General features: G+C 42.4%; 1 long non-coding RNA gene across 1 annotated transcript; it reads right to left on the bottom strand.

The window, feature by feature from the left end:
• Window positions 1-323: 323 nt before the first annotated feature.
• LOC141141402 (uncharacterized) lies at window positions 324-26,261 on the bottom strand. The gene is made up of 3 exons (XR_012244061.1): window positions 26,066-26,261; window positions 19,708-19,812; window positions 324-1,159 (listed from the first exon to the last, which is right to left on the bottom strand). It is a non-coding gene; the product is annotated as an uncharacterized lncRNA (long non-coding RNA).
• Window positions 26,262-26,627: the final 366 nt, after the last annotated feature.

The following is a 26,627-nucleotide window of genomic DNA, read 5'->3' as shown; positions in this document are numbered from 1 at the left end:
CAAGTTGGTTCTCCCGCGCGAATCGCCTTCATTGTACATCGGGCGCGTGCACCCGGCGCACTGTTTTGCTTGCGTCTATCTAGCAAGGTTACTCCGTGGTATAATCAAGGAAACTGAGATTTCTGCAATGTGTAAATGTGCTTTTACTATACAAAGATGCTGTACAGACAAAACTATTACAATATTAGGAATACAATACAAGACTGGCAGATATCTATAACAAGCAAAATGCCTAGCAAACTGAACAGCCTATGGTCTATAATAGTACAAATACACTTAAAGGTTACTTATCTTCTGTTACTGTATGTTCGTGATCTCCATTGGCAATGTTTCTCCTGGAGCATCAGGCAAGTTTCTTCTATCATGAGTGGCGTCAGATGTTACAGCATGATGGTGTGTGTGTGTCTGTGTGTCCCTACTCACCCCTTTTATGTGTCAAACTGTTTGCCATAGTTATCAAACAACAGAAAACATGCCTGTTTACTGTAGCTGTAGAAACAATGGACTGTTGAAAACTGTATCTACGTACAAAAATGGTATCTACGTACCATTGTCTACTCAAACCAAGACAGTAATTTAACAGCCATTCTTTCAGTTTGAAAGCTGAAAGAATCCCAAACAAGTAATGTCTTACTTGTTTACTGTAGCTATAGAGTCAATAGCCTGTTAATTTAACACTCAATTGAATACAACAATGATATCTACCCCCATTGTATAAAACAGCATTTGTTTGAGAAATCTACTCAAGCCAAAAACTGACAATATCTCTATGACCAACCACTATTGTGTAATGTTATGTCCCATGTATCTAGTCTGATTAATAAAAAAAAAATCATATTGTAACAAACGCAACACATTCCGTCCTATTTTTTTTTTCCTTTCAGACTCCATACAGAAAATCACTTCATTACTATGAAAACTCATTTTAAACATTCACTTTCCTTGAAAGCAACACCTCCCATTTCTGTCACTGAGAGGGTGTTTCAGTCTTTAACTAAAAAAGTTCATTAGAAAGTCCATTCTAAAGTTCTTTAGAAACAAGTCCAGGCTTGTAATACATCAAAGGCCTTGCTCTCCACAGCTCTTGCGATCTTCCATCATTCTTTCCATCATGTAACCACTTTTCTCTGGTCTTCCTATGGATCAAATCGGAGACAGCCTGTGGAGTGGAAAACAAAGCGGATTATCTGTTCCGTCTAATAATACATAAACAGTAGATCCAGGCCCTTCAGCTAAAATCTCTCCTCTAAGTGGCTTCTTGCCTGGATATCTGACTAACACTTTGCCCCCTGCCTGTACCCACTTCTGACCCTCCCAAAGAACATCAATAGGGAGGAAAGGAAATATACTGATATTTCCCAGAAGATCACTGCTGTTTATTTTGGAAGGTTTGCTGTTATGTAGCCTCACTTTCCACCGTTGCTGAGAAGTATCCACTAACCAGTCAGAGTCCCAGCCACTGTCTTGAAGCTCATCTGTCAATGCAAATGTAACTTCAAACCTTCCTGCCAGATTCCCTCTCATTCCTAAATAGGCTTCAGCTTCAGATACATCACTATTGGTTTCTATGTCATGGGAAGCAGTAACATGGTATCTTTTAAGCCCTGTTCTTTCAGGAACCTTACATAAATACTGAACTCTGCACTCCAGCCATGGAATCTGTGCCCCAGCCCCTACCATCCTCTCATATGGTGTGCTTTTGGCTATTGGCCTAGAATTTAACAACATGACTGCCTGTGTGAGGACCCGACCCCACCCCCTTAGTGTATGTGTGGGTGTAAGTTTGCATATCTGGTCCTTCAATAGCCCGTTGTATCTTTCAATCAAACCAACTGCCTGTGGATGGTATGGGATGTGGCACAACCAGTACACTCCAGAATCTTTGGCCCACTGCTGTACTGTTGATCCGGTGAAGTGTGAGCCGTTATCACTTTGGACTTGTTTGGGACAACCATAAGCAACGACAAGTTTTTGGAGCAGTTGAAGCATTGTGGCTTGATCTGCACATTTGCAAGGATGAACAAGCATAAGTCCTGAATAGGTGTCCACTGCAGTGCAACAATATCTCAGTCCATTGTTTCCCCGGGGCAGGGGACCGATGAAGTCAATCTTCCAGATCTCTGCAGGCCTCTCACCCCTCTTAATCGACCCGGTGGAGTACTTTTGCAATGGCCATTGTCGCACTTCTCCACACACTGTACAGTTCCCTATTACAGTCTTTATCATGTCCATGCATATAGACAATCCTCTCTGCTGTGACCATTCATATGTTGCTTTCTGCCCCAAATGTCCAGATTGCTTGTGGGCACAGCTGGCCAAGTTCATCAAGACAGGATCAATTGGCACAACTGCCTTCACTTTGGTGATTTCATCTGCAACTCTGTTATAGTTCTCAAAGTCTGGGACTAGGGGCACATGTGCATCAACATGCCCTACTTTTATGGTATGGGAGTGAGCTTCCTTCCAGATGTAGTCCCAGACTTCCTTGCCTCCCCACACCACCTTTCCATGAATCATCCATTCATTGGACTTCCACGTGGGCATCCAAGTTGTCAGTCCTTTAAAAACCGCCCACCTGTCACTGTAGATAGTGACATGGGAAGAAGGATCCTCCTGAAGAGTCATCACCACCGCTTTCAACTCTGCATACTGACTGGACCCAGCAATTCCGGTCTCCTGCAGGACTGTGTCTGTACTTGTGTTGTAGGCTGCTGCTGTCCATTTACGTCCAGACGAGGTGACTATGGCTGAACCATCAGTGAACCACGCTGACTCCTTCATGTCTTCTGACAGAGACTCAAAGGGTGGAGCCTCTTGAATGGGGGATGACTGCAGCACAGGAATTTCTTCTTCTGGCCGGGTGCTGGTAAAAGTGACAAGCCCAGCCAACTGTTTTGAAATGTCTCTAACATCCCCAGCTGCAATACCCCCTCTTTCTTGAAGATACCACTTCTATTTCATCAGTGTCTGGTTCTGGGCTACAGCTGCCCTAGTGGTCAGTCCATTATCTCTCAACCATCCCGCTATTGGCAATGCAGTATGGATGGTGACTGTGTCCTTTCCTGTAATGGTCTCTACATGTTGAAGTGCTGTGTAGGCCCCAAATACTTCTCTAGGGGCGTGTATCTCTTCTGTGCCCCTGTCAGTTGTTTGGACCAAAATCCAATGGGTTTTGCTCTCAGTCCTTTCTTTTCATTTGGCTGCCACAGACTCCAAGATATGGTACCATTCTGCTCCACTACATCCAGCTGAAATGGTACTCCTTGTCTCACAGGTCCTAATCCCTGATGCTGCAAAATAGCTTCTTTAGCAGCCAGGAATGCAGTCCGCTGCTCTGAACCCCATGAGAACTCAGTCTTTTTTCTAGTGACATTATATATAGGCCTCAGAATCAGTCCAAGATGTGGGATGAACGATCTCCAGAACCCCACAACTCCAATGAACTTCTGTGCCTCCTCTTTGGTAGTAGGGGGCGACAGAGCCTGGATAGTTTGCACAACTGTCTCTGGAATTTTCCTCTGCGGCCCAGTCCACATCATTCCCAAAAATTTCGATTCTGTGGCAGGTCCTTGGACTTTGTCTTTGTCGATAGCCCACCCTCTGTTTTCCATGTGATGTATCAGCAGGTGCAGTGCTTCAGTTACATCTTCTTTTGTTCCAGAGATCATCAGGATATCAGGGTACTTAAATGTCGGGCAATCAGTCCATGACAAATCGTTGGAGAATGAACATAGTCTTCAGGAAGCACGGTGAAAGTGTACTGGCGGCTGTCCCACACTATAGCAAACTGGTCTTGACACTCTGGGTCTATCAAAATCGAAAAGAAAGCATTAGCCAGGTCTATCACAGCATGATATTCTCCTGCATCTTTAGCAATTTTCTCAACAATTGAGATCATATCTGGTACAGCTGACTTCAATGGAGGTGCCACTTTGTTTAGACCTCTGTAATCCACAGTCATTCTATATGTCCCATCAGGTTGCTTTACTGAGAACACCGGAGACAAGAAAGGACTTATAGCAGGTCTAAGGATCCCTACTCTAAACAGTTCTTGAATAGTCTCCCCAATTTCTTTGTGGCCTCCAGGAAGTCTGTACTGCTTGAGACAGACTGGCTTCTCTGGTGGAGGAATGTAGACAGGGGTCCATTTCGCATGACCTCTGACCACAGCCTTCACCGCCCTAACCAGATACGCTTTATCAGGATACCCGAATGTGAATGTACCTCTTTTAGTCTGAATTGACTGACCTTGAAGTACATCCATCCCAAGAATATTTTCGGGTAACTCTGATACCAAAACATTTGTAAAAATCCTGATCCCTTGCCAATAGCCAATTTCACCCGTATCCTAACTGCTGGTGTGGTTTGCCCTCCCAAACCTTCTACATAAATCAATTCTCCTTTGTGATGGGAAGGATTAGCTTGAAAAAGTGTAACTTCAGCTCCCAATCAACTAAAGCCATTACATGTGTAGGAGAAGATGACTTCCCCCACCATACAGTGACAGGTGCATATGGGCGTCGGTCTCCTGCTGTCACTGCCCTCACTGCTATTACAGGAGACTCACCTTCCCTTCATAAAGGATAAGGAACCTCCCAATCCCCTTTTCTGATTCTCTCTAACTCCTCCCCAGGATAAAGGGATTTGGGTTCATGTTTAGTTTTGGAACTTGGTTTGGGACTAACAGGAGGGGTCTGTTCTGTTTTCTCTAAGTCCAGGCTGATGTTATCTTCACTAGGAGTAGTATTTCTAACCCTGACAGTTTTCCCTACTAAATGTTTCCACCTCTTCGACATTCCTGCAGTAGAAATGCCATCTATCTCATCTTTAAGTACGCCTGCCTTTAATAGGTCCACCCACATTTCTTTCCTAGAAATAACTAGCCTGGTTTTCTCTTCACCTCCTGTCTTCTCTACCCCATTCCCTTTCTTCTCTGTTCTTTTCTGCTTGTATTCTTCCTGTTTGGCCTTGACTTTATCTACTGCCCTGACAGGTTTTGTTTTAGTCTCCTCTAGCTCCACCAACTGGCTTAAAAGGGTTGTGGCTTCATGAATCTTGCTGTTTTATCCCAGGCCTCCCAACAAGTACAATAATGGAGCCCTGAGATTAAATGGCACAGACTTCATCAGCTTAGAGCGCAGAGCAGACGTAAAGGGTTCCATATCTGGACCCATCCATTCTGGAAACGTATTTAATCCAGTTATACAACCCATCTCACGTAACCTGGAAATACCCACTCCTATTGCTCTCCATGAGTAGGTATTTTCCAGGTCAGTAGGACTAGCGTATACTCGGTATACCATCTCTCACGAGGTCTAACAGTGAAAAGTTCACGCTAAACTCTCGGGCTTTTCACATTGCCTGGCGCAATTGTGGATCATGGGTTAACACTCCCATAGTCACTGCTTCCTTACCTGACAAAACAACACTGTCCGCCCCTTCATCCCATAGGCGTAAGAGCCACCTCACTAGGGGTTCCCCAGACCTTTGTTTGTATTGTTTTGCCAGCTCATGGAGTTCAGTTTGTGTAAACTCCCATATTTCTTCAAATTCAACATCTCTGGGGTTGCGATAATGCACCACCCCATCTGCCATATCCTCTCTATCATGTTGCCGTTTCCTATGCTTAGTAATGAGAGGTCTGGCATACTTTTTCTTTTGCACTAGCAGATCATCATGCGAAATATAGCAATATTGGGTTGAAAGAGAAGGCAGCAAGGGCCTCTCCAATTAGGTCCTGCCTCTTTCAGAAGGTTTAGGACTATTGCAGTACCAGGGGGATACCGGCCCTTGCTGCCTTCTCTTTCAACCCAATATTGCTTTATACATTTAAAAGATGATGGTACCTACTAATGATAAAATATCCCCCTCTTTCTAATTGGTGGCATACCTTTGAACACATCATGCGAAATATAAAACTCTATCTCCCCATCCTCACTATCATTTGAGGAGAGCACATCCTCACAATCCCAATTTTGGGATGTGACAATGTCACGTACCCTGGCTTTACTAACAGATTTACGGCCCTTCCTTTTCCTTAAGGCATTAATTGATTTGGTCATGAGGGCTGCACACCGCTCTTGCAAATCATCAGCCCAACTAGCAATTGAACGTACACAATCTGAAGCAACTGCTAGCTGGTCTTTTAATACCTTAACTTCTGCCTCTGCCTTCTCCCTTCTCTGTGATTCAGTGTAAATAGCATTAAGGAAGTGCCAACCCACTGTGGACACTGTCCTCTTCTCTGCTTTACTTAAACCCAATCCCTTAAGGCTAAAATCTACAAAATGATCTGAGACTTTATCACCCCAAGTCAGGTTCAAGGGAGAAGCATACTTCACAAATTATTTAGCAAGAGGCTCCCACTCATTGTCTCTGGCCCTGATAGGTAAGCTGCACACTTCCTTCTGGCCACCAGAACCCTCTGCAGCCTTGCTTTTCCTAAAGAGCTTACGCAGCATTTTACCTAGCACAAGCTACACAACACACTACAGAAAAACAGGTCTGCTTCAGTTGAATTATAGCACAAATCCCGGACGAGCCCCCAAATGTTTTGCTTGCTTCTATCTAGCAAGGTTACTCTGTGGTATAATCAAGGAAGCTGAGATTTCTGCAATGCGTAAATGTGCTTTTACTATACTGACTCGGTTAAATTGATGATAGGCAACTCCTATCCTCATATTGATTAGTGGTTCCAAATTAATAATAACTACTGCAGTAGGGAACAGACACAAAAGATACGCTCAGCATCTTTCCAAATTACTGCTCTGCTTTATTATGACGCAATTGAAGGTTTTTATGCACATGATTACGTAGGTATCACATTAATATTACAATTGTACGTTTATGGTAACAAGGGGAGTTACATAGGCAGGCTTATTCTAATCAGGACTCGGAAGAATGTAAACATTTACTGAAAACATTATTAGTGCTGTGTGCACAGTGAGGGCAATGTGCAATACATACAAAATACAATACAATTATATACAGAACTTACAAATTTCCATTACAGTCTCCCCTCTTTTGATCAATATTTTGATCACTAACCATACCTGCTATCAGCTTTAACCTGGAACCTCCACACGCTTAGGTGGAGGTAGTCCTGGCCAAAGAGGCAAAAACTCCATTGTGGAGAAAATAATAGCTGAGCAACTTTTTCATTACCAAATGACTTTTCATTGTGAAAAACAAATGATTAATAAGACATATTTACAGAGTACTGGCTGTACACTCCTGTGGCCAGAATGGCCTTCTAGCTGAATTGTTGGCATGCTGACTTAACAGCACAGGTAAACACAGACAATTCTACATAAAATGGAAAACGTACAAAAGACAAAATATGACTTCAACATGGCTAAACTACTTTTCAAATATATATATCCCTTACAATTAAAGTAATTGAATCACAAAGTACCCTAGACTGTGATCACAAGAGGGAAACAAATCAAACACAGAGATTTCTTTAATTTAGTCATTTTTGCAGTGTCTGGTGTGGATCCAGGTGACTTTTCCTTCAAGTTTTGCAAAAACTGTACATGAAATAGATGCTGTATTGAGTCTCCAAACATTTCCTTATATATAAATGTCTCTTAACAATCCACAAGTCACCTGGCTTTAGTTTTAGATCCTTCCAAACTTTTAGGATCTGGAATTGGGGAGAAAACACATAAATGAGTTTGTCAAAAAACCTTAAAAGATCAGCAACTTTCTCTGTGAGATCCGAATGGAGGACTTCAGCTGCTGAGACAAAATATAAGCAAGTGAGTAACACGCTCCCAAACCAAATCCCATAGGGAGAGAGTCCAACATCCCCCTTAGGGGCTTCATAAAATATAAGAAAATATTCAGGCAAAAGTTTTCTAGTTTCTTCCTCTACTTTGTCCGCTACATTGTAGACAGTAAGGGGTGTAAAAATAAAACTTCAAAACTTCTATTAAGGACTCTCCTATAAAAAATGATTTCCTCTGTTACTCTCTGTACTTTCTGGCACTCTGTACTTACAAACTACTTCTGATAACACTTTTTACTGTGGCCTTTGCAGTAGCATTTGCCACTGGACATCCAAAAAACATGTCCATACAGACAAAATGCATACTCGTAAGATCCTAACTTGGGCATCTGGATATTAGGGATGAGCTTCGAGTGCGAGTCGAACTCATGTTCGACTCGAACATTGGCTGTTCGCAAGTTCACCGAACAGCGAACAATTTGGGGTGTTCGCGGCAAATTCGAATGCCGCGGAACACCCTTTAAAAGTCTATGGGAGAAATCAAAAGTGCTAATTTTAAAGGCTAATATGCAAGTTATTGTCATAAAAAGTGTTTGGGGACCTGGGTCCTGCCCCAGGGGACATGGATCAATGCAAAAAAAAGTTTTAAAAACGGCCGTTTTTTCAGGAGCAGTGATTTTAATAATGCTTAAAGTCAATCAATAAAAGTGTAATATCCCTTTAAATTTCGTACCTGGGGGGTGTCTATAGTGTGCCTGTAAAAGGGGCGCATGTTTCCTGTGTTTAGAACAGTCTGACAGCAAAATGACATTTTGAAGGAAAAAACTCATTTAAAACTACCCGCGGCTATTGCATTGCCGACAATACACATAGAAGTTCATTGATAAAAACGGCATGGGAATTCCCCAAAGGGGAACCCCGAACCAAAATTAAAAAAAAAAAAATGACGTGGGAGTCCCCCTAAATTCCATACCAGGCCCTTCAGGTCTGGTATGGATATTAAGGGGAACCCCGGCCAAAATTAAAAAAAAAAAATGACGTGGGGTTCCCCCTAAAATCCATACCAGACCCTTATCCGAGCACGCAACCTGGCAGGCCGCAGGAAAAGAGGGGGGGACGAGAGTGCGGCCCCCCCTCCCTCCTGAACCGTACCAGGCCACATGCCCTCAACATTGGGAGGGTGCTTTGGGGTAGCCCCCCAAAACACCTTGTCCCCATGTTGATGAGGACAAGGGCCTCATCCCCACAACCCTGGTCGGTGGTTGTGGGGGTCTGCGGGCGGGGGGCTTATCGGAATCTGGAAGCCCCCTTTAACAAGGTGACCCCCAGTTCCCGGCCCCCCCCCTGTGTGAAATGGTAAGGGGGTACTTGTACCCCTACCATTTCACGAAAAAAGTGTCAAAAATGTTAAAAATGACAAGAGACAGTTTTTGACAATTCCTTTATTTAAATGCTTCTTCTTTCTTCTATCTTCCTTCATCTTCTGGTTCTTCTGGTTCTTCTGGTTCTTCCTCCGGCGTTCTCGTCCAGCATCTCCTCCGCGGCGTCTTCTATCTTCTTCTCCTCGGGCCGCTCCGCACCCATGGCATGGGGGGGAGGCTCCCGCTCTTCTCTTCTTCTTTTCTTCTCTTCTTCTCTTCTTCATTTTCTTCTCCGGGCCGCTCCGCAATCCATGCTGGCATGGAGGGAGGCTCCCGCTGTGTGACGGCGCTCCTCGTCTGACAGTTCTTAAATAACGGAGGGGCGGGGCCACCCGGTGACCCCGCCCCCCTCTGACGCACTGTGACTTGACGGGACTTCCCTGTGACGTCACGCGGAATGCCACAGGGAAGTCCCGTCAAGTCACCGTGCGTCAGAGGGGGGGCGGGGTCACCGGGTGGCCCCGCCCCCCCGTTATTTAAGAACTGTCAGACGAGGAGCGCCGTCACACAGCGGGAGCCTCCCTCCATGCCAGCATGGATTGCGGAGCGGCCCGGAGAAGAAAATGAAGAAGAGAAGAAGAGAAGAAAAGAAGAAGAGAAGAGCGGGAGCCTCCCCCCCATGCCATGGGTGCGGAGCGGCCCGAGGAGAAGAAGACAGAAGACGCCGCGGAGGAGATGCTGGACGAGAACGCCGGAGGAAGAACCAGAAGAGCCAGAAGAACCAGAAGATGAAGGAAGATAGAAGAAAGAAGAAGCATTTAAATAAAGGAATTGTCAAAAACTGTCTCTTGTCATTTTTAACATTTTTGACACTTTTTTCGTGAAATGGTAGGGGTACTTATGTACCCCCTTACCATTTCACACAGGGGGGGGGCCGGGATCTGGGGGTCACCTTGTTAAAGGGGGCTTCCAGATTCCGATAAGCCCCCCGCCCGCAGACCCCCACAACCACCGGCCAGGGTTGTGGGGATGAGGCCCTTGTCCTCATCAACATGGGGACAAGGTGTTTTGGGGGGCTACCCCAAAGCACCCTCCCAATGTTGAGGGCATGTGGCCTGGTACGGTTCAGGAGGGAGGGGGGGCCGCACTCTCGTCCCCCCCTCTTTTCCTGCGGCCTGCCAGGTTGCGTGCTCGGATAAGGGTCTGGTATGGATTTTTGGGGGGACCCCACGCCGTTTTTTTTTTTTTTTTGGCGCGGGGTTCCCCTTAAAATCCATACCAGACCTGAAGGGTCTGGTATGGAATTTAGGGGGAACCCCACGTCATTTTTTTTTTTTAATTTTGGCCGGGGTTCCCCTTAATATCCATACCAGACCTGAAGGGCCTGGTATGGAATTTAGGAGGACTCCCACGTCATTTTTTTTTTTTAATTTTGGTTCGGGGTTCCCCTTTGGGGAATTCCCATGCCGTTTTTATCAATGAACTTCTATGTGTATTGTCGGCAATGCAATAGCCGCGGGTAGTTTTAAATGAGTTTTTTCCTTCAAAATGTCATTTTGCTGTCAGACTGTTCTAAACACAGGAAACATGCGCCCCTTTACAGGCATACTATAGACACCCCCCAGGTACGAAATTTAAAGGGATATTACACTTTTATTGTTTGACTTTAAGCATTATTAAAATCACTGCTCCTGAAAAAACGGCCGTTTTTAAAACTTTTTTTTGCATTGATCCATGTCCCCTGGGGCAGGACCCAGGTCCCCAAACACTTTTTATGACAATAACTTGCATATAAGCCTTTAAAATTAGCACTTTTGATTATTCATGTTCGTGTCCCATAGACTTTAACGGTGTTCGCGTGTTCGAACGAACATTTTTCCTGTTCGCATGTTCTGGTGCGAACCGAACAGGGGGGTGTTCGGCTCATCCCTACTGGATATATCTTTTTGTAATCTCTGGGAGGGATGTTCAGCTTTTGGTAACACCTTTGGTAACAGGTAAAACAAGAAGTGGTATGTTATAAAAACAACTGTGGAGAACCCTGGCTCTATCCCACGCTCATTTACTAAGGCAGCCATAACTGCTTGTGACTGATGACACGGTCCATGTGTCAAGCTGAAGGGAAAAGAGTGGCTGGCAGACATAAATGATCACCTTTTCCAAAGTCCTATTTCATAAGAAGTTGCCCCTGTGGACCACTTGTTCTTCTCGTTCTGGGGTCCTTAAAGTTGAATTATTAATCCCAGCTATACTGGGCCAGAACTAGGGTGGAATCTGTGAGTTGCACAGACCCATCAAGTGTCCGGGGCTGTAAATGCAGCATCCTTAGTGCATCCTGGTCTGCTTCCATGTGTGAAAGTTAATATGGCTACCTCAGCAAGAACCTGGAAGGCTGAAAACAGCCAATCAAATTAACTTGGCATGCTTGATTGGTTTACCTGCCGAAGTAAAAACAAACTTCTGGCCCTTCAAATGGAACCAAAAGCTCTCTATATCTCCACTATCTATATAAATATACACTCTTTTTATAGCTCACAGGCTTTGCTAAAACATGGAGCTATGCTTCTTGAGCTGGGCAAAAAGGATCCAATGACTTTGAATACAGAGTATCCTTCTGGGTGATAAACTGCATACTCAAATCTACAAAAAATTAAATATCTGGGTCTTCAGGGAGTGTGTCCTGCACTGGGCTCACAGCAGCTGATTCCTACACCATCAATTTAACACACGTGTCTTCCTTTGTCTCCAGCCTCCTCCAATAGAGGCAATAAGGTGGCTGGATTCAAATGTACGCATTTTTCATTGTTAGATTTGTACATAAACAAACTCATATTTTAAACCTTTCATTAGACAAACATTTAGTTAGCTGTATATTTGCTGCACAGAATGTCGGACCATTAAAAATTAAATGTTTGACCAAAACAATATCTAACTTTGTCTAATAGCACCTTTGCATAAAAGCTACAGCTCTGATATATCGGGATGAACCCTTCATTACTGGGTCCAGCTTGCATAAATATATTACAATGGCTTGTTTTCTTTCATGCTGTTTGTGTAAGAACTCCAGTTTCATGTTTCAAAAGACAACTTTTTCCTGGCAATATTATAACAAATGATAACAATACCCTGCGGTCATGCAGAGATGCCCATAAATCCAAAATATTCTTGCTTTTATACCACGGCACTTACAAGGAAAAGGGGCACATCATTTCACAAATCCACACATTCTGCTTTGGATTTCAAAAATAAAAATAAATAAAAACAAAAGAACCAATCTGTATGATGGACCAGAAAGTATCAAAAACTATAAAACAACTGGCTGCAGGTGGCATTTATCCTAACAGGGTGTGTGGATTTGATGTGATGGGTCTGTTATATTTAAATTTTATTTATTATTACTCTCACATCATGGACCGCACATCGTTATTATCAAAAACCTTAAAATTTATTTTTGTAGAAGAACTTCTTATGTATCCCAACCATCTTGGCCTTGTTAAATATTATGGCAGCTTTATTCCAAATAACAACCTCATCTTAATCTTTTTTTTCTCTCAATAAGGGCTTATTGTATAAATGTAAAATTACAAAATTGTTATCTTAATCTAAACTAATCTCATTCATCACAAATTTCCCCATTAACCTGAATTTCATTTCCAACCAAAGGTTGTCTAAACCAGTTTCAACATATCTATATTATTAATAAAATTGTTAAACTCATATTAGAAATGAATACTCATTATTACTTAATTTTACTTAATTTCCCTTTTTTAAATGCACTGTTTCCACTATCAAAGGATATTCAATGTGTGCAATACACGGTTAAATGTAACCTTCATTTTACCATGTTTGGAAAACAGATTCAAAATAATTGTGATCACATTGTTTACCATTAGATTCGTTAACCCGGCACATGTTTTGTCTAAAAAACTGGAATTGGCATGGTGTCCTTCCAGCTTATCACTGACCTCTCAGGGACATTCTTTCAGGAGAGCACAAAGGAGGGGGTCACATCTACGTACATAACACACTCAAGCAATAGAACTAAAGGTCCCAGCATTCGCACACACATACACCAATATCTCTCTAAAATCGCTTACATTTTCCCATTTGTACACAACACATGCATATCATTCTCTCACTTTCTTTTAACTCTTTAATATTTCCCTGCATAAATTCTGCATTCCTTATTTTGTTCAGATATCTTTTATATCTAGCTTCTATGATCAGACAGGCAGCCAGAGTGCTCATCCCATCTTCCCTCTATGACAGTATATAAAGTATTCTGTTTTACCTCTCATTTCTCTGTTTCTGACTTTTACTAGTTGTAGTGCCTGACCCCAAATTCATCCCACAACTTAACATGAAAATGTCCCTTTCTGTCTAGTGTTAATGTCACCCTTGATCCATCCTGCTCACATAGATAGCTGTTTCTCTAGCTGTTTACTCTGCATGATTCTTAGTCCCTGTGGACCTTGGTAACCCAGTTACCCATTGTGGATCCATGTCCACTCTAACCATTAATCTAGGGGCTCAGTATAGGCGGAACCGCACCTTTGGTTCATATATAGCGCTCCTCTTGCGCTGGGCATTTTTGAGGGTCTCTTACCCTTCATTCCCTTACTTAATTCAATGCCCATAATGGCTGGCCAGTCTTCTCTCTTCTCTACGTGTGCCTATACCCTCTTGCCTCTAAACTACTTTATCTAGCAGATTTACTACATATACCTGTGAACAGCACTATTCTTCAATTTCTTATCTATAACACTCCGATGGACAATAGACAGGGACAACATAACATATAACCACCAATCAATACAGTTCGATTAAAGGGAGTAAAATAGGTACCCTTTGTCCCGAAAATGCCTTACTGATCAAGGAAGTCTGATAACTCAAATGTAAGCAAAAGGCTTACCTCAGCCGGCTGATTATCAGACATTCCCGTATCGTCTCAAGCTCCTCGTTTCGGATACTTAGGGTCACCTGGAATCCCCTCCTAAGGCAAAACTCGCCATGCTGACTCAGTTAAATTGATGATAGGCAACTCCTATCCTCATATTGATTAGTGGTTCCAAATTAATAATAACTACTGCAGTAGGGAACAGACACAAAAGATACGCTCAGCATCTTTCCAAATTACTGTTCTGCTTTATTATGACGCAATTGAAGGTTTTTATGCACATGATTACGTAGGTATCACATTAATATTACAATTGTACGTTTATGGTAACAAGGGGAGTTACATAGGCAGGCTTATTCTAATCAGGACTCGGAAGAATGTAAACATTTACTGAAAACATTATTAGTGCTGTGTGCACAGTGAGGGCAATGTGCAATACATACAAAATACAATACAATTATATACAGAACGTACAAATTTCCATTACAATACAAAGATGCTGTATATACAAAACTATTACAATATTAGGAATACAAGACAAGACTGACAGATATCTATAACAAGCAAAATGCCTAGCAAACTGAACAGCCTATGGTCTATAATAGTACAAATACACTTAAAGGTTACTTATCTTCTGTTACTGTATGTTCGTGATCTCCATTGGCAATGTTTCTCCTGGAGCATCAGGCAAGTTTCTTCTACCATGAGTGGCATCAGATGTTACAGCATGATGGTGTGTGTGTGTTTGTGTGTCCCTACTCACCCCTTTTATGTGTCAGGCTGTTTGCCATAGTTATCAAACAACAGAAAACATGCCTGTTTACTGTAGCTGTAGAAACAATGGACTGTTTAAAACTGTATCTACGTACAAAAATGGTATCTACGTACCATTGTCTACTCAAACCAAGACAGTAATTTAACAGCCATTCTTTCAGTTTGAAAGCTGAAAGAATCCCAAACAAGTAATCTTACTTGTTTACTGTAGCTATAGAATCAATAGCCTGTTAATTGAACACTCAATTGAATACAACAATGATATCTACCCCCATTGTATAAAACAGCATTTGTTTGAGAAATCTACTCAAGCCAAAAACTGACAATATCTCTATGACCAACCACTATTGTGAAATGTTATGTCCCATGTATCAAGTCTGATTAATAAAAAAAAAAAATCATATTGTAACAAACGCAACACACGCACCCGCGGCGATCATATTCGCTTCAGAGCCGATCAGTCTCCAGGCCCAGGCCAATGATTTCTGGCCTGGACCTGGTGATCGGTTCTGGCGAATGAAAGACTGTCCTCTGCCTGTGTAATGTAAACACAGGCAGAGGAAGTGATGCCACCTCCCCTCGTGGAATCCTTTAAGGTTCCAGAGCGAGGAGAGAGGACATCTAATGCCGCGTGCACACGACCGGTTTTTCCGTTGGACTGAACTGTTTTTTTTTCGATGGAGTTCCGACGGAGCTCCGCTGGAACGCACTTGCCTACACACGATCACACCAAAGTCCGATCGTTTAGAACGCGAAGAGGTACGACGGGACTAGAAAAAGGAAGTTCAATAGCTAGTAGCCAATAGCTGCCCTTGCAACGTTTTTGGTCCGTTGGAATAGCATAGAGACAAACGGTTTTGCCGTTAGGAATTGATTCTGTCAGAAAGATTTAAAACATGTTCTATTTCTAGGTATGTCAGAATTTTCGAAAGAAAAAGTCCAATGAAGCCCACACATGATCAGAATGTCCGATGGAATGATTCCGTCGGACCTTTTCTGACGGAAAGTCTGGTCATGTGTACGCGGCATAACAGTGAGTTGCACCAACACTACACTGACACAGTATTTCACCCCTCAATCACCCCCCGATCGCCCCCCCAGTTAACCCCTTTACTCCCTGTCACAGTGTCACCAAGTGCAGTTTTCAGATTTTTCACTGATCACTGTGCTGGTGTCACATGTGACACTAATCAGCCTTAGGGCAGTTAGTAGTAGGCCTAGGTAGCTTTAGGGTACCCCCCATTAACCCCCTTAATAAAGGTTTAAACCCTTGATCACACCCCAGTTAACCTTTTCACCCACTGTCACCAGTGTCACTAATATAGCATACAGATCTCTTTTCTGAACACTGTATTTAGTGTCACGGGTGATGCTAGTTAGCTAGTTACTGTCACCATCAGGTTTTTATAGCGTCAGGGTACTCACCATATATTACAGAATAAAGGTTTAACCCCCTGATCGCCCCCTCCCGTATAGGTTTTAGCACCAGTTAGGGTCAGTGTTAATCCCAGGCAGCGTCAGATTAGTGCCAGTAGCATTAACACCCACACACCCACACATACACACACCATACACCTCCCCTACTAGTATAGTATCTGAACCGATCAATATCTTTGATTTGATCATAACTACTTTTAGCGTCCCCAGTAGTTTAGGTGTTCCCAAAAACACTGCGTTAGTGGGATTAGCCCAGACACCTGCTAGCACATGCGTTTAGCCCCACCGCCCAGGCCAGTCCACCCAAGTGCAGTATCAATCGATCATTGTCACTTACAAAACACAACACACATAACTGCAGAGTCAGGCCTGATCCCTGCGAGCGCTAACAGCTCTGATGATGGTGTAGTGGTCCCTGCTAAGGCCCGGTGTACCCCACCCCGTTCTTCTGTTGTTGAGGTGCAAGAACCGCAGGGCTCTCTTATGGAGCAGAGCGTAAGCACTAGTGTCGTTCATCTTTCTGGTAAACTGGCAAGTACCAGCGGCCTAGTACATCCTGGTCGTAGTCAAACCAGCACTGCAGTAACACATGCTGGCGAGGCGAGTCCCATAAGTGCAGTTCAAGCTAGTGCGGTGGCTAGCACAAGTAGTGTCCCACAGCCACTAAGAGCCCATAGTGCCCTTCCCGCTGCATATAACAATCCTGATTGAGAGCCCATCACTTCTGCAGCTCCCGTACTTCCCCCATTCACTGGCCAACCTGGAATTCAGGTGGAAACAGTTGATTTTACGCCACTTGATTTTTATTCACTGTTTTTCGTGGAAGATCTCTATAGATCTATTGTGGACCAAAGCAATTTGTATGCTGGTCAATTCATCACTGCTAATCCCCATTTGACCCTTGCCAGAGAATGGAAACCTATCACGGTTTCGAATTACGAATGTATGACCTTTCTGGCTCTATCGCTCCTCATGGGCATAACTAAAAAGAGTGAGTTGCGGTCATATTGGTCCACTGACCCAGTTCATCATGTGCCTGGGTTCTCTGCTTCCATGGACAGGACACTATACCAGTGGATATTGCGGTTCATGCATTTCAATGACAATGAACTCTGTTGTCCTCGGGGTAACCCTGAATACGATCGGCTCCACAAAATTTGGCCCCTCGTAAACCACAACCAACAGTTTGCCGCATTGTTTACTCCCGATCAAGTTGTCTGTGTTGATGAGTCCCTGATTACATTTTCTGGCTGCTTGACTTTCAAACAGTATCTCCCCAGCAAGCGTGCCAGATATGGGGTCAAGATGTATAAGCTCTGTGTCAGGGCAACAGGCTATACATATAGTTTTATGATTTACGAGGGAAAAGATAGTCACGTGGAGCCCCTCAACTGCCCAGACTACATAGGGAGCACTGGCAAGATTGTTTGGGACTTGGTGTCACCCTTATTCGGAAAGGGGTACCACTTGTACATGGACAATTATTACACAAGTGTGCCACTTTTTAGTCACCTTTTTGATTGTGGAATTGGCACATGTGGCACCTTGCAATCTAATTGCCAGGGCTTCCCCCAACAGAACATGCTACCTTAATAATGCACATCAATGCATGACATAACAGGCCCTTTTTCAACACGCCAGAACAGCATTGTGTGAATGAGGCATAAAAGAATAAACATACATTTAGAGATGACAGTGCTGTTTCCTTCCACCACACTCACAATGTCAAACGTCTATTACATTTTGTATCCACTAATGTTAACCAGTTTCACTCAAAGATTAAGAGGACAGTTGGGTAAGTTTGGGAAATGTATTAGCTATCATTAGCCATCATTCTCTGCAAAAAACACTGAAAATCATCTGCATGGACGGTGGGAACCAAATACGAGTTATGCTGTAGATCATATGCACTTTCCTTTTAGGAGAGCTAATATTTTATTAGCTTCCTGTACTTTGTCATATAGGGGTGTTTTTTGTCTAATGGTTTGGCATCTTCCCATATATTAGTGTAACCAGTTTTTATGAAGGTAACTCCATTACCACAGGAGTTATGGCATATTTACTGAGATTTACAGAGAGGAAACTGCTGGAAGTGGTAGCAGAAGAGAGAAGGATAAAATACCCCCGGATGGAGGATCGCTTCCTGGATTCGCCATCGCAGGATTTTCTACAGATGCCTTTTACCCCTGCAGGGGTTAGGCAGTCCGGTGAGTGTAAGCACGAGTGGGGGTGCAGTGAAGGATGGGGACAACATCAGTTAATGCTGAGACCACGTTTTCTTCACCAGAAGGACACACTTTAGGACTTTGATTTTGGACACTTACTTTTCATAGGTTTTTTGTTCTCTTTATACACATTTTTTTCACTTTTCAAAAAAATTTGGACTTTTTATGTACATATGCTGGTGATTTTTTATTTTTATTTTTATTTTTATTTTTTATTTTTTATTGCTAAAACTGTTTGTTTGTATTGCTAAAACTGTTTTGATTGCCATAATTGTTTATATAATGGATTCCCTGTTTTTTTGCCCTTTCTCAACCTGTGGGCACATTCCCCTATACACATATAGATATTTGGTATATATTGAGATATTGGCACATATGCATATATTTTAGGAGCACATTGCACCTTATTACATTACATCTGCCAGGTGTATTGTTTGCACTTTGATATACCTCAGCCCTCGCAACACATTGGTTACACGCACAATATTAATAATAGCTTTATTATATAATTTTTTACACGTATGTTCGTTTTTTTGCACTTGTACGAATCACCATTTATTTGGATTTCACCTAGGTGATTTTCATTTTTAGGGGGGCAGCAGTCCTTTCTTGTCTCTATCCTCCTAAGCGCGGAATTACCGTCATACATTTATTCCATTACCACAGGAGTTATGGCATATTTACTGGATATGAGAGTTTAAGATGTATGAAAGTTTAGTTTTAATTCAAATACCAGTGAGTAGTGAGTATTGTTCACTTGATGGTTACGACATGACATCAGTCTTTCTTTTGAAAAACTGCTTCTGACATTTTTTTGACATCTCTGTCTTAAGCTGTGTTCTGTCAAATGTACATTATCAAATGTGTCTGCTTCCTGGGTTGCCCACCAAAAAAGGTGAAATTTAAATCTTACTGCTTTTGTCACCAATGTCCGCCCCTGCCGGGGAATGAGTATAGGATACATTATTATTCCTTATGACTCATTCCCACAAAGATGTCAAAAGCAAATAAAGACACCCACACCGTGAACAACCACATCATCTAGGGATGTAAATCCATCGTTAGCATGACCTGCCACACGACAAGATTTCCCCACTGGAAACAAATTTGTTAGAAAGCCTATAGGACTTTATTAGCACCCCATGAATTACAGCAACAATCTGATGTAAAAAATAGAAATGTATTGAATAACCATCTTAAAAACACCAGGACATAATGAAATATAAATACATATACACCCATATTATATGAAGGAGAACTTCCATATCATTTAATGTTCAGTACCACTCAATCACTGATGTAACTGTGTGTGTGTTACATGGGGAGTTCCTCCATTCTTGTCCTCAACATGTTTCGCAGAATCATGCTTTCCAGGAGGAATTTTAAAATCTGAAAATATACAAAATACACAAAATGACTAACATATAATAACCAATATACAACAAGATTTTTTTTTCCATAAGCTTAGTCATAAGGTATGGTATAAGCAGCCCATGTCAGACAGGAGGGAGACGCACTACAGGTGGCAAAGGAGCCAACATATCCCTGGACGAGCATTGGAGCACATAAACAGAGGGTTCACTAAAAAAGAAAACAAGGTTATATTTAACCACACACCAAAATACACATACTGTATTTTATATGGCGACAATTATCCCACACACCCTGGTAAAGTATCAACAGGTATGCACAGTTACTGAGTCATCGGATATAGGCAAAGTTCTTAGGCTCAAACTACAGCTATAAGAAGTGCTTTGCTCAGATAGCTTGCCTGTATATAAAAAACATATCTTACAATAAAATATAAGCCACACAGGTAGGTAAGCAAGATACCCAATCATCAAGTATGTTTCATCTGGTAGTAAAAGTAGCCAGAAGTGCAGAATGAGCTAGCCAGGCAAGGATATCTACCCAATCCTCCAGAACTGATCCTATTGCTGACAGTTACATATAAAGGCACAAAAGGTAGAGCGTGACATGCTCAGGGGTGAACAATATAAGAGTTGAACAGCATTGAACCAACATACTAAGGCTGGGTATAAACTATGCGTTTTTTTTTTTTTTTTTCATTTAGCCCAGCAGGGTTGAGAGACCTGAGAGATCATGATACTAACACGAGCAATGTAAGTGCGGTGATCTCCCTCACTGTGCTATTGTATTCTGACAGGGGGACTACCCCCCACCAGAACACACTGATCAGTATGACATCCATTGGCTGCCAGTGCTTATCAGATGCTGGTCGGATGCTGATTTTCATCATGCCCTTTCAACAGAAGCCAGTCACAAGACTGGCTTCTGTAGAACAGACAGCTGTACACACAGGACGAAAGTCAGCCAATTCCTGACAATCAGACAGCTTTTGGATGATTTTCAGCCCGTGTGTACCCAGCTTAAGGAAACAAACAGGAAATAGTAACTGACCAGTGCATGCCGGGTCAGTAAAAAAAAACGATATTTAAAAAAACATTTTTTTTAATTGATACTATCAATGCAAAACATTATTTTAAAAAATATTGTTTTTAAAAGAGCAGTGATTTTAATGATGCTTAAAGTAAAATAATAGAAAATGAAAAACTCCTTTAAATATAGTGCCTGGGGAGTCCCCTTAGTCTGTCTGTAAAGTCGCGCATCTGTACCATGTATAGAACCTGCTGCAGGAAAACTGACATTTATAAAAAAAATTACATTTAAATAGATTTTCCCAGCTGAAAAAAAAAACCATTGCCAGCAAAAAATGGTGTGGGGGTCACCCCCAATCTATACCAGGCCCTTTGGGACTAGTATGGATTTTAAGGTAAACCCCACGCCAAAATAAAAAAAAATGGTTTGAGGTCCCCCCAAAATCTATACCAGACCTTTATCTGAGCATACAGCCTGGCGGGCCACGAAAGAGGGGGACAATCGAGCGCCCCCCTCCTGAACCATACCAGGCCACATGCCCACAACATGTTGATGGGGACAAGGGCCTTTTCCCCACAACCCTGGGTGGTGGCTGTGGGGGTCTACAGGCAGGAGGCTTATCGGAATCTGGAAGCCCCCTTTAACAAGGGGGGCCCAAGATCCCAGCCCCCCCTATGTGAATGAATATGGGGTATTGTACCCCTACTCATTCATAAAAAAAACAATGTCCCCTGATGTAAATCCATCATCATTCATGATACCCGCCGCACTGCTCCGGTCTAGCTTCATGATTGATGATGGATCTACATTGAGGGACATTGTTTTTTTTATTTTTAATAAAGGAATTCTAATAAGCCCCCTGCCCACAGACCCCTACAACCACCACTCAAGGCTTTGGCAAAGAGGCCCTTGTCCCCATCAAAGCACTTGCTCATCCCCCCATGTCCTGGCCTGCCAGGCTGCGTGTTCAGATAAGGGTCTGGTATGGACTTTGGGGAAGACCCATGCCATTTCTTTTTTTAAAATTTTGCCATGGAGCTCCCTTTAAAATCCATACCAGACCCAAAGAGCCTGGTATGGATTGGAGGGGGCCCCCATGCCGTTTTCTTTAAAAATTTGGCAACATTTTTTTTTTCATTCAGCTGTCAGCAGGGAAGCTCGCTGACAGCTGATGACTAATCCGTTGTTAAAGTGGATGTAAACCCTCTCCTATACCCAGTGAAGTGAACAGCCTCAGATAATACACGGAGATGAAACAAATCTCCCTACATACGTTTTACTACGTTTTACTTGTATATCCGCTGTCTTTTCCTTTCTACACTCTTTGGAAAGTGCAGATGGTGTTACAAATCTTTCTTCCTGATTCAGCAGCACATAGGGATGGGTGTGGAATCTGGACTTACACTGTGTGAGAGCTGATTGGAGGAATAGCACACCCCCCCACTCCACATAGGCAGATGAAGGAAGGAACATGCAGAGCTGTATTATAAATAGACAAGCTCGTTGCTTATCTATCTCTAAGCACCCTCCCCAACAGAAATTTTCAGTTCATGTTATCTCATGTGTCGGAGAACTTGTCAGATATATGTGCCTAGGTCAAATTTCATGAATGGGGTTTACAACCACTTTAAGAATGTGGCAGTCGGCTTCCCGGCCCCGCTCCTTAACAACCTATTGACTGTGCACTCGGCAGGCAAACACCCGAATGGGCAATGTTCGGTCCGAACACATGCTCGGCCTGAGCCATTCATCCATCCCTATTCCCTGCACTCCTTCCTTAACAAACCCCTAAAATTTGTAGGGTAAGTGACATTTCCCCTAAATAGGTTGAATGATACAAATGCCATTGGCCATCGCTGCTGTAAATCGCAGCCAATGAGGAGAAAGAGGGGGCGGGTCTGAGCCTCATGCAGAGCCATGGCTTGGAAACTTGCCTGCTTGGGTGCCTCCATTGCAAGCTGCTTGCTCAGAGAGCACTCGGCAGGAGAAAGGGGTCAGGAGTGCTGGCGAGGGAATCCAGAAGAAGAGGATCGGGGCTGCTCTGTGCAAAACCACTGTACAGAGCTGGTGAGTATGACATGTTTGTTATTTAAAAAAAAGAAAACCTTTAATATCACTTTAAAATGAAAGGTGCACTTTAAAGTGGTATTAAACTCCCAACAAAAGCTTTAATATTTTGCAGCTTAGCATTCCTTAAAGTGATTGTAAAGCCTAAAAAAATTTCAGTGTGTATACAGCACCTCTCAACCCCCTTATACTTACCTGAACTCAATCTTGATCCAGCACTATGCCCATCTGCAGAAGCTCTCTCCTCTTCTCCCCAGTTTTACAGGCCATTGGACCCCACTGCTCTCAGTCAAATCCTGTGATGTGAGAACAGGAGGTGGGATCAAGCCTCGCTGTTTGTGTCTACAGGCGCAGGCAGCAAAGGTCAGGATTGAGCCTGCAGGTGTGCCACAATAGAAGGGGCTTCCAATGGAGGCACTCTGAGAAGAGGAGGAGCAGGTAAGGGTAAGTATAACAAGTTTAACATATTTTAAAAGAAAATTACTTTACAAACACTTTAAATGTGATGTCTGTTTACTATTTTAGCTTAGAAGAGGAGGTGTAGCACGTGCTGGACTGACATGATCAGTCACTGTTGTAGGTTATGTAGGTTATGGGCAGATGGAAAGAATTGGTTTCCAGAGGTTCGTGCCCAGTTGGAGAAAAAGGTGGTGGTGAGCCCTGTTCGGGCCTCGGGGGAATGACCTTATGGTCGAATCCACATGTGTTTAGAAAGAAGTGAAAGAAAGGAGCGCCCGGTATCCAGTAAAGGTAGGTATAAAAGTATTTTATTGAAATTTCAGCAATAGAAAAAGGCCAACGCGTTTCGGGGGACTAAGGACTTCATCAGGGCTGTTTGGAAAAGTAGGATAAAAAACAAAAATAATAACAGATATATATATATATACACACATATACATTTGCTAAAAGCTGTTTAAAATTAAAAAATGAGTTGAAATTAATTTAAAATGAAATGGGGTATATATGAAATAGAAATGAAAATAAAACTGAGGAATGTATTCTGAAATATCAGTATAAAATTTGATATATAAATGTTTAAATTAATTCCGTGTGTGCATTAATTGTATCATACTTTTTAGGGGGGTCTGATATTGAGCAGATAGTTTATAGGGGGATCTCAACACTAACCTGCTAATACAAGTGGTTATGGAATGATCCTGTTGGAGGGTGCCTTTGCCACATAGATCTGGGGGATAAGGACATATATAGAAATTTAATGACTTGAAATGTGGAGTGGGGAGACAGACTAATTTCTCAGGGGTGAGGAGGGAAAGATGGCTGGAGGAAAAAAGGAACAGAAAGAGTGAGATGGGTGGGGGAGAGAGAGGGAAGGATGTGGGGGTGAAACCAAGGGGAATCTCCCGCGCTATAAGCGGCTATGAGGATCGTCAGAATGGTGTCTGGTAGTTGATGGTATAACTGAAGAGATTGGAGCCGCTCTGACAGCTGTCAAGAGCAGAGGATGTGCCTAAACTCCCACAGTTCAGTCTGTGGATCTGTGCAAACTGGCTCGCAGAGAGCTTGGGGAGTGGTGACAGCTGTCAGAGGAAAAAAAATCAGATTCCCGGCGTGCGCTTCTAGAGTGATGGGGTGGACATCCCCGCATTCAGGACTGCAGGGGAAGTGAAAGTGTGTGGAGGAGAAGAGAGAACAGGGGAGTACTGACCGGACCGCTAGATGTCCAAAATGCTGCCTGTGTGTTCAGAGGTAGCAATGAGTGATGGGTTTGGCACCAGGGATTTGAAGCTTGACAGGTGAGAGCGGCTATGTAATGAGAGGTGTGGGGGTGATATTAGGTACACTATATGGGTCAGAGTGGATGTGGCGACATTAACGCATGCATTGATGTGAACATGTTCCGTAGGGACGCATGCTAAAAATAATGTCCTGTGTTTCTAAAAAAATCATGAAAAAACGCATTGGTGTGAATGGAGCTCAAGGGTGTCTCCACTCTGGATGGAGGAACAGTGGAGGCACCTTACGGCAGCAGAAGTGTCAGACTGGGGAGAGGGAAGTGTTAAATGTACTAGCAAATTTAGATGGACTTAACTAACAAAATAAAGTTCAATTCTAGCATACACTTTTTATGTTTAAGATACAGCGTTTAAATTTAAGTTACAGCATTACCACATTTTTTTCTTTTTGAGATAAAGATTTTACATAAATGAATAAAAGCCGACCATTGTAGGTACCCTGTCAATGGTTTGTCTGAACCCTTTACTTGCCAATTTAGCTGGACAACTTGGTTTCTTAAAGAAAGTAGAAAGTATCAGAAGATGATAATAAAGGGAAAAAAACTAAAAAATGTCATGAATACAGCCATCACATCTAAGAATTGGTAAGCTGGAATATAATACATTTTTTGTTTTAGGTTTAATATTGCTTTAATGACACTCCTGGCACATACAATATGAAAACTATTTGTCTTTCGCTGTTTGTGATGCAACAATGAATTTTTTGAACACGTAACACTCCATATAAAACATACATGCTAATCGGCATAATTATACATGTCAACATACCAGAGAGTAGGAATAACAAAAGGTAATTTATAAATGGGGATATGAAATAGGATTTCTGCAATAAAGCATCACAATGAGAATTAAATCACCCTTTCTATTTGCCTTTGCTCTGTCTGAATCTTTTGATATGTAGAAGAGATTGATTTATTGAATTTGTCATGTAGAGCTGAAATATTCATCTAGAAATCGGCACCATATCTATACATAATCCACTTAAATTAATATGATGAAATGCATCGTTTCCTATTTTGCATTGTGATACATTTGCACATTTCTTTCCCTGAAGGAGCGATTCCCTCGATCAGCGTTTGTAATGGAGTGTCAGGAAGACTTAAAGCATGTAAAAGAAGTGTAGAGCAAATGAGGAGAGGCATTTAATGTAGTGACAGAAACAAAAAGAAAGAGAGACAGAGCAATAGAGAAGGAGAGGAAGACTAAGATTAACAGGGACCAAGCAAACTACTATAAAATATCAAACTACTGCCACAAGTAGACTTGGAAAAAAGCACACCTTTGCCTACTAGTCTGATAGTCCTGTGTAGAAGGGCTATGTGTTTGTGCTTAAACCCAATTGCAGCTTGGACAAAATGTATTAAAGCGGATTGCCCAGCAACTCATAAAGATAAAAAAGAAGCTCCAGCTGCTATTCTAACCTGCTCTCCAATGTTGGACTGATCCAGTTATTATCTCGATTCCACTCCTCTTGCAGGTTTAAAGACGCCAAGTATCTTTCCACCTCACTCTCTGTGAGCTCAGGACCACCCTGGGCTCATATGAGAATGCTGCAGAAAGCTTGTCACTTCATTATTTGGTATTGTTTTATGCAGCATTAGGGATCCACCCACTACCGAAGAAAGAAGAGAGTGAAGAATGTGGATGGGTTCTAACCGGTGTACCTGAGAATTTAGAATAGTCAACACACCTGGATAATTATACATCTTTTATATCGTAGAAATTAAATGTAAAATTAGTTTACAGACCACAGAATGCTTGAGGAGCACTTTCCTTTGAGAAGATTACACGGTCATCCCCAAAGCCCTTGCAGTTTTCCAGCTGTCAGTGGGAGACCAACACTAGACAAAAGCAAATGTTAAGGTAAAAGGTGCAGAGGTGCTCCAAGAAATAACAGATCAATTGAGCAGTGAGCAGTGTAGGTAAGTAGCAAATATGGCAGCATCAATACACGTATATATAATTACAAACTTTACAAGCTAA

This window comes from Aquarana catesbeiana, linkage group LG04 (genome assembly GCF_042186555.1).
Source record: "Aquarana catesbeiana isolate 2022-GZ linkage group LG04, ASM4218655v1, whole genome shotgun sequence".
NCBI classification, from domain to species: Eukaryota; Metazoa; Chordata; class Amphibia; order Anura; family Ranidae; genus Aquarana; species Aquarana catesbeiana.
This window is presented reverse-complemented; position numbering and strand designations above follow the sequence as displayed.